Below are 8,764 nucleotides of genomic sequence, written 5' to 3' on the forward strand. Positions count from 1 at the left end.
TTTCTCGAAGTATTTTTGAGTAAAATTTTGTCCAAATCGCTTGGGCACGATTGGTTCTGCCATAAGGGGCCATCGTCAAGAATAAAAAGAAAAAAACTTTCGGGCGAAAGCAATAGGCACCCCTAACGGGGGCCTAAAAAGGCACGCAAACTTGGGAAGGGCACAATACAGTCACCACGCATAACACTTCTCATACCCTTCCTTTGTGGGTGCGTGAGACGCGTGGAGAGGCGCGCAGAAGGGCCGGCGCGATGGGAAAGCGCAGCAGTATGGAAAATGCATAGCACGCGTCGCGGGTACGGCATCGCGACTGTACCCGGGCCGAAGAATGGCCATAGCAGCACACACGCTTATGCAGTCCCCCCAGATGAGAGTGAAGGTGACTGCCGGGCGGCCAGGTCGGGCCGCACTCGAAAGGGCGCCGGGGACATAACAGCTCACTGAACTGGAGGAGGGGGTAACAGGCGTCGCCCGCTGCCGACATCAAGCCATTTTGTAGGCTAGGAAAATTTTTCGCCTGGAGAGTTTAGAGTAGAGTATGATTCGGACGTTTGAATTTACCGTGGTTAAAACCATAGGAAGCGGATGTTGCTAGCGCCGTCTAGAGTGACGCGGTGGCGGTGCAAGGCGGGCGCGGCTCCGATGACGCGATCGCGGCGGCGGCGTGGTCCGCGGTGCGGGTGGAGCAGCGGTCCCCAGCATCAGACCGGCCAGCGCCAGCCAGGGGGACGAGCAAGTGTCCGAAAACCGGTTGAATGGCGTCCGCAACGGCGCGCCTATACGTGGTAGTGCGGCGGTAGTGATCGACAAGGGACACGTGTCTGAGAGAGAGAGAGAGAGACAGAGAGAGAGAGAGAGAGAGAGAGAGAGAGAGAGAGAGAGAGAGAGAGTCCTGCCAGAACGTGACGGACTGGATATCACTGGCCACTTCCGTTTTCCACGCGGGACGTGTCGCGCTGTCGGCGCCGCGGGTGGTGTCCAGTGTTGGACAGCGGCAGCACTATACGTCAATGAAATAACGCCGATTCTCATTCAGCTGTCTGCCCGACGTGGTCCGTCTGTCCAGCTCTCTGCGCGACGTAAGACAGATAGAGGCATTATTTGCCCCCCGCGGTGCGCGCATGCTGCGCGGCGACACACGCGCACGCGTCTCGCACTTTCGCGGCGCGCCTTTGGAACTGAAAATAACGCAGCGGGATACACTCGAGAAACTGGGCACAGTGATATTTGCACTCGCGACCGGAGTATACCCGACGAACAGCTGCGAGGTCTCCAACTTGTTTGATTTGAAAATAAGTGCGCACGGCGAGACTGATTTGGAGTTGATGTTGGGTATAAACCGGGTGTGTGCGGTTTCTCATCAATCCAATAGCGCGGCTCGTTACAAAGTAATGCAGAACCACAACCAGGAACACAAATAAAAAGAGGGTGTATAGTCTGATTTCATTAGCGGAACACGCCGCCTATCTCTGCGTGCCTTCGCGCACACCCGTGCGCGCGCCACCGGGGCCACCCGGCCGCCGCCGGGAAGGAGAGCACGAGGAAGAAACTGATGATGAGAGATTTAATACATCAGGTCAGGCCGCAAAACGGACGGGCATACGCATTTTTACTTGAGGGAAAAGGGAAAACTTTGAGGAACTTGCCTTGGTTTGTGGAAAACTCCTCAAATTTCAACGAGAAGTGTGGGACTGGACAAGAATATGTGTACTTAGGAATAACCAATCACACAATCGCACACAATCACGACACAATCACACACAATCTGACACAATGTTACAAAATATGTAACAATACTTTTCGAGAATCTGAAACAATATCAGAAACGTCAGACACAATCATACACTAATCACACAGAATGGACACAATCATACACAATCTGAAACAATCACACGGAATCTATAAAATCACACGAAATCGTAGACAATCACACATTATCGGAAACAATCACACAAAATCGGAAGAAATCATAGATTTTTTTTAAAAAATAGGTCCCAATATTTACTCAGAATCTGAAAAGATCAGAGACAATCATCTTCGACACAATCATACACAGATCTGGAACAATGATTGTCTGAACACAATCGTGTTTACTTTTTTGGCCCAGTTCCATACCCCTCGGATTTCAAGGACGTCTCTCAGACGTCGGATTTTTCCTCATTTTTTGAGAAGATTCCTCCCTCAAAACCTGAGGCGATATCTGAGAAATTTTCCTCGAATTGTAGAAGTTCCTTAGAGTTTTCTCTCTTTCTTCAAAAGAACAAACATTGTTTTCACTATGTGGCAAAATTATTATTCTCTTAACCGTTCACAGTAAAGAGATGCGCAGGCAACCATACTTAAGAAGAAAAATAGTGTCACGGTTATTGAAAACCAAAATGATCCCTTCGAGTATTCCATAGAGCACTACTCGCGCTCGTCCGGTTGGATGAGGAAGTGGCCCGGGCAGGCTCGCGCGCCCGCTGCCCTAGTGGTAATAATCGGTTTACGGACAGAACACGTCCCTCAGTGGCTCAACAAGACGCGCCGTGGGGCGACGGCGGCAGCGGGTATAATCTCGAAAATTATACCGCCGGTATACGTCAATGTCGATATCGTTACTACTGTGTGTACAGCCCAGGCAGGCGGCGTTACGTTCCCGGCGCGCCACCGCGGCCGGACTCACATCATATATATTTTTTCCGGACCGTTAGACATCTGGGGTGAGCGTATGTAGGAAGCCCGGTGCAGTCGGATGAGCACGCCGGAGGCAGTCGATTCCTGCTCGCACGTACCAAATACTGTTTCGGATTCGGTTTAAGCATCGCCGGGATTAAGCCGCAGCCGGAATTTCCTCAAACTAACCAGGCGAATGTTACATAACGCGCAGGGTGACACGAGCGTACAGCCGTACACGGATAAGAGCAAAAAGGTAAACCCTAAAAATTTTAAAAAGTACACCGTTCTCTCCCCAACACCACCACCACTTTCCCTCCTACCCCTCCCTTCACACACGCAAGTATGCGTACACCACAGTTGACTTACTCGCCTGCTCGCGTTTTGGTCGGAATGCGCGATATCATTCATCGCCCCAGACTCGGGGCGAAGGCGACTGAATGGCGTGTCGCAATGGCGGCGACACCACACGGCGACAGAACAGCAGCGCGTTGCCTTAAAACATTGGGAAACCGCACCTCGCTCGGCTTTTGCGTTCTCAACTAGTTGTTGTAGTGGTGGCGTGCGGGGGAGGTGTCAGCAGCCGGGCACAAAGGCGGCCGGCGTCGTGCACCAGGGGCCAGGGGGGGCTTGCACACATTTACCATGCAGTTTAGGACATTTTAAAACAAAATCCATCTCTAGCCTTCATGGTCTTGCTGTTGCTGTGCCAGGGTATTTCGATTCGATCAAGAGCAATAAATTTAAATAGTAAACTAAAAGCTTAGTTTTTCTTTCAGTTTTTCGTGGGTTTGAAAGGCAGGAAGGCGTGACCCCATCTTCATTTACGACCGACGCCGCCGGAGCGAGAGGTCAGCTGCTAACGTCACAAATTAGAGCTGAACCGCGCGCGTGGCTAGGACGCGTGACATCACAGCGACCCACCCACCCCGCCGCAGCCCGGAGGGCTTTTGCACTAGCATCACTACTTTGTGGTGACTGGGCGGGAGATTCGCCTTGAAGGGGCGTGTTCCTCCTGTCCCGCCGGATTGACTGACCGACAACTGACGGAAGCTGCGAAAACGCTGTCTACTCGACACCTTCCTCAAAGCCAATTCAATAGGCGGAACACCAACCTGAAACATACAGAAAAAGAAAAATGCGTTACACACGTGGTTCATGGATAGTTAAACACCATCCGTGACATTTTTCTTGTTTTCTTATACAGATTCTCGTTGCAACACGCAACAGACTCAAACCCACACGGACCACGTACCATTAGGGCTGTTTACAGGAACCACTAAGTTATTATTCAGAAAAAAAAGTGTACCACAATTTTAAAGCACAAACAAAATTTGCAAATTCAGGCAATACTATGGAAGGTATACGATATGGTTCTGGTTCTGACATATAGTGCCGCAAACTTTTTCTCCGTAGATTGATCAACGGCAAAAGAAGTTTCTTAAATTTCAAGACCCGGTCTTTGATCTTATGGAGACCACCATTGACATCTAAGACCAGGTCTTGAAAGTCAAGAAACTATTTTGTTACCGTGTGTCCTTTCACATGAAAACTTTTCCCGTCAGTATTTCTTACAACAGCATTAACATAATCATGTCGCTGGCGCAGCGCTAGACTCTGCTCGAACTACTTCTTCGGGCTATCCAACTGCAGGACTCCCGATGTGACTGCGCGATACATTATTGCTGTTCCCCGATACAACAACCGGGCAAGGGACTAGTGCCGCCCCGTCCCGCCCCTATCTATTTCAAAAGAATCGCCACAACCTTTTTCCTCGACGTATCGCTCCAACGGCACTAGTGCAGCCAGACACAGCGCGGCCGTCGCCACCGGCGCACACGAAACCAAACCGATCAGATATACATGTGTGTGGTGAAGCAGTTTCTACCAATCGGTTGCAGTGTTCGGAACCCCCCGAGGGTGGGGCGGGGCAGCGCGGGGGTGGCGCGGGCGGGAGTACTGCCTTGGACGCGTGGCGCGCTATGGAGCACAGGGGGAACCCATCACCCGCGGCAAAAAAGTAGTTGGGGCATAATTTTACGGCGAGGGTGGGAAATCACAAATCCAAGGCCGAAGAGGGAGCGGAGCAAGCGACTCGGCCAGACCAGGAGAGAGGCCGATGGATAAACAGAGGCCCACACCGGCCCACAGCCGGATTGAAACATCGTTAAAATGGGGAGTGCCACCGAATCTCATCTCCCACTAGTTTAGCTTTAATTAATTGCCTGGAAGAGGTCACAGTTCGTCACAGGTCAATGCCGGTCGGGTGAAGAAAAGCGCCTCCAAAAAGGTCAATGCAAGGAAACCCGCCGTCGGCGCGTGGCTTCTTTAACATTCGAGGGGTTCACAGTTCAGTTCGCTCCCCTAAAAGTGTCGGAAACCAGAGAATTCTAACGACTGCTGAAAGAGTCCTTGGTCAGACCGCCAATCCAGAATAAGAATTAGGAAGGAAATCGTAGATCTACTGTCTTACTCCTCGATCGTCGTCGCAACCAGGAAAACTCTATGCAGACTCAGAGAGCCGAGTTTGCGCTGTTCAGATAACGCTCACTCCCGCGCGGAACTGTGCAGGCCGTGTGCAGGCCGAGTGCAGGCCGAGTGCAGCAACGCCAAGCCCCGCAATTTCTTCTCAAAGTCAAGCCGTTTGAGGCCACGCCCACCGCGCCCGGGACGGCATGTGTTATGCATAGCGCCGCATGAGCTGCCGCTGCTGCAGGCCGGAAGGACCGTCATCAGGTGTGAACTGCAATAAGGCGCACTCAAATGGCGACATGGACGCATTGCTAAACAAAGACAAACAGTTACACTTCCATTATTTGCCATTGTTTCGGGCGCGCTAGCCTATAACTTGCCTCAAATTTTTATGCAATTCCCTTTTACGGGGCCACAAAGCTGGCGGATACTAACGCGCGCCCAGCAATTCGAACAGAAATGTCAAACGGCCGTAAACACAATCGCACGAAATTAATTTAGAGCGCTTGTCGGGCCGCGGCGCTCGCCTTTACGACCCGCGAATGGGAGGAAAGGATATCGCCGCGACGGCTTGTTTTCGATATCGGGGCGTTTTACGGCAGCGGATGGCAGCATAGAGCGAACGGCAGCCTATGCTATGGGCATTTATGCCATCGGACACACAGCACGGGCGGCCGGGCCGCGGCCGTTTCCCTCGCGGTGCAGCACAATGCAGTGCCTGGGCGCTGAATGTGAAGGCCGGGGCTGTGCCCCGCCGGCCGGCCGGGTGGGCTAAATGACCGCTAGGGCGCCAGATCCAGTTTGAATGAGGCGCGCCCCGATGATGGCATCACGAAGGCTCACGCGCGAGTTTTACGCACACGGTGCCAAGGTATCGGGTTGCCTCCGACGGCCCCAAAAGAGCAGTCGCGCGGCCATTTTATTTCGTTTTTACAAACTAGACCTGCTGCCGAAGAGCGGGGTGGCGGCGTGGGCTCACGCCCACACGGTCGTGAGCAGGCGTGCGAGAAGAGATACCGGTGCAGTCAGCTGTTGAAACCCTATAGCCTGCGGTGTAAATAAGGGCACAGCGCGCGCCGGGCTGTGGTGTAAATAAAGTGTCGCTCGCAGGACACCGGTCCCTGGGGGACGCCCCGATAGGGCACGACCCGGCAACGACCTCTCAGCGGCCCGGCGGCGCTGACAAACGGCTCATTGCAATGAGAGGGAAAGGCTGCAAAGTATAGAGTCATAAGACCGCAATTACCATCAGCGCTTTCCTCCGGGCCGTCCGGGACCGTCCCGCGCGCGGCACAGACCGTCCGGCCGCAGAATGTCGCAGACTGTCGCCCGACAGCGGCCAGATGTAATTTAGCCGATTTCCGCTTTTGTTGTTTTGCACCGCGGGTCGCCGCGCGCCCACCAAACGCTATGAGCGTCTTGGACTCTCTAGCACAAAACACCAGAATTTGTTTTAATTTTTTAAAATAAAAACTTTTTTCAATTTTTACGAAAATGCTTGTAATCAAGTCATTTTTGAAAAAAATGTCTGTTTTTACGTAGTTATTGTGCCATTGTGGAACTTAAGGTTAGTGTGAAGTCGATTTTCCTGACACTTATAATCGCTCATAGGCCAAACCCGTAATAGTTTCCTCTGATTTATTTCACACGAATTAACCTGCTATGGTTGAAAGTAAAAATAAACAAGCGTAACGCCTTCCTTGACAAATGTTGTCAACCTTCTTCACCCGTTTTTTGTTGTTTGGCATAATTTTAAATGTGTTGGAAATCAGATTTCCCTAGATAAGATCTGGTCTCATAGCAAAGTCGACCACGCAGCGAATGTTTTTTTTTTTTTTTTCATTTCTTTTTTTAAGCAACTAGATCTTTGTTGAATCAAGGCAAGGTAACTTTTGTATTAAAAAGGGTGCAAAAGAAGAACTTTCAACGACAAAAAATATGAAAGAACAGATTCTCTAACATAGTGATTAAAAATAAATTCCATTCCACAAGTGGCAAACAGTGAATACTTGAGCAAGAGGAAATACTGAGAAAGAAAATCAGACAGCGACATACTGCCACGCCATACTATGCCCTCTGCCGAGCCTCTATAACCCCCGGATTTATGAAGAGCTCGTGACACCGGGCGTGAAGAAAGAGTAAAGTGCAAAGTACCTTGCTCGTTTGGAAAGGACGGTTGCTGTCTAGCTGTTCCAACGGTAGTCTAAGTTAGGCAGGACTCGAGAGAACCGACCGCCAGCCAAAAGACAACTTTCTCGGTCTTGCGCCTCTCTTCCGTGCGATAAACGAAAAAACACAAAATTGTGCACACAGAGGAGCTAAACGCGACTGAAAAAAGGAGGATTCTCAAACTATGCACTTGCACCCAAGTATGCGAGAGGCGTGGCAGCGATTTAAAGCGCGGTTAGACTAATGCGGGAGTGTGTGAGCGCCGCTGCTCCGCTCACACGCACTTTATCGGTCGCATTATACCACTTTTGTGCCATAAGTTTTTGCGAGAGCGACGTGCAAATGAAACACTGTGGCGGCACACCGCCCTCTGATCTGATTCAGAGAATCGAGGCATGCTGCACAGTGTCGCGTAGTGGCAGGATGCCAGCTATTCGCACTACCAAAATATTTTTCCTCTTCTGTTGCAAACCTAAAGTTACTAAATTTTTGGGTAGGTCTGCAGATATCTCTTCTGAACTCGTCACTAAAATAGCAATATATGCAAAAAAAAATAGAAAAACAAAAAGTATTTACTGCCTTCTGCCTTAGAGGCATTACCACTGCCAATTGCACTTATTTTTCTCACGTTTATAGGGCTTTTTCGTGCCTTTACGAGGACATTGAATTGAAAATTTATATTTACATTTACCCCCTTCCCCACCTACAATCAAAAATATAAAAATCCAAACCAGTTCATTGGGCATTTGCAGCTTCGCTTTGCAAATGGCATTGCTTAGTGACGGGCGTTGGCTACCCTTGGGACTCTCCCAACAGGGTCCGCACCCATTCCTCTCGGGGGCTGGGCGCGAGGGCGAGAAAGCCGACGACGCACTCCGTCCTCGACCCCGCAATAATTTGCACTTAAATGTGTTTCTGCGCGAGAGTGTGTGTGTGTAAGTTACAATGTGAAAAGCGCAGCAGTGCGGATAAAGAGAGAAGGGTGGAGGAGGATGCATAGAGGATAGAGGATCATTCCCCATGCACAGAGGATAGAGGATCATTTCCCCTGCACGCGGCATAAATCGTCCAGCCGTCCGTCCGCCCGCTCCGTTTTCCCACCCAACCGGTGCACGTTCTATAAATATTTATTTTCGCCTCCCGCAGCGCGTCGTTACCGAGCGGCGGTCTTGACCCGCTGCGTGCTCCACCCCGTTCAAATACTCTACGCTCGGAATGCGTCCACACTACTTCAAGAACACGCCGCTACCAACTCGGTACATTTGATTGAGCTTTTTATTAAATAGTCGCCATGGTTCGCCTGTCTACATTGCACTTCGCATTGGTACTCATAGAACGGATCAACCGTGTGTTAAATGTGAATGCATGTGGAAAAAGGGCCGTTCCCGTTAATTGAAGAAAATCTATACTTGAAGTAAATCTGGCTGTTACACAAACGGACTCCTCGCGACTGTATACTAAAATGTTT

General features: G+C 50.6%; 1 protein-coding gene across 4 annotated transcripts in view; it reads right to left on the bottom strand.

Moving 5' to 3' along the window:
* Window positions 1–8,764, bottom strand: part of LOC113210790 (angiopoietin-related protein 2-like) — a 153,222-nt gene that overhangs the window by 90,580 nt on the left and 53,878 nt on the right. For 2 of the 4 annotated variants that reach the window (XM_052266161.1, XM_052266160.1), the window contains exon 4: window positions 3,693–3,770. The exons of the other annotated variants lie outside the window; for them this stretch is intronic. The gene's annotated coding sequence lies outside the window, so the exon portion shown is untranslated. The remainder of the gene's footprint in view (window positions 1–3,692; window positions 3,771–8,764) is intronic. 4 annotated transcript variants of the gene reach the window in all.

This window comes from Frankliniella occidentalis, unplaced genomic scaffold (genome assembly GCF_000697945.3).
Source record: "Frankliniella occidentalis isolate FOCC.00 unplaced genomic scaffold, Focc_3.1 Scaffold36, whole genome shotgun sequence".
Classification (NCBI taxonomy): domain Eukaryota; kingdom Metazoa; phylum Arthropoda; class Insecta; order Thysanoptera; family Thripidae; genus Frankliniella; species Frankliniella occidentalis.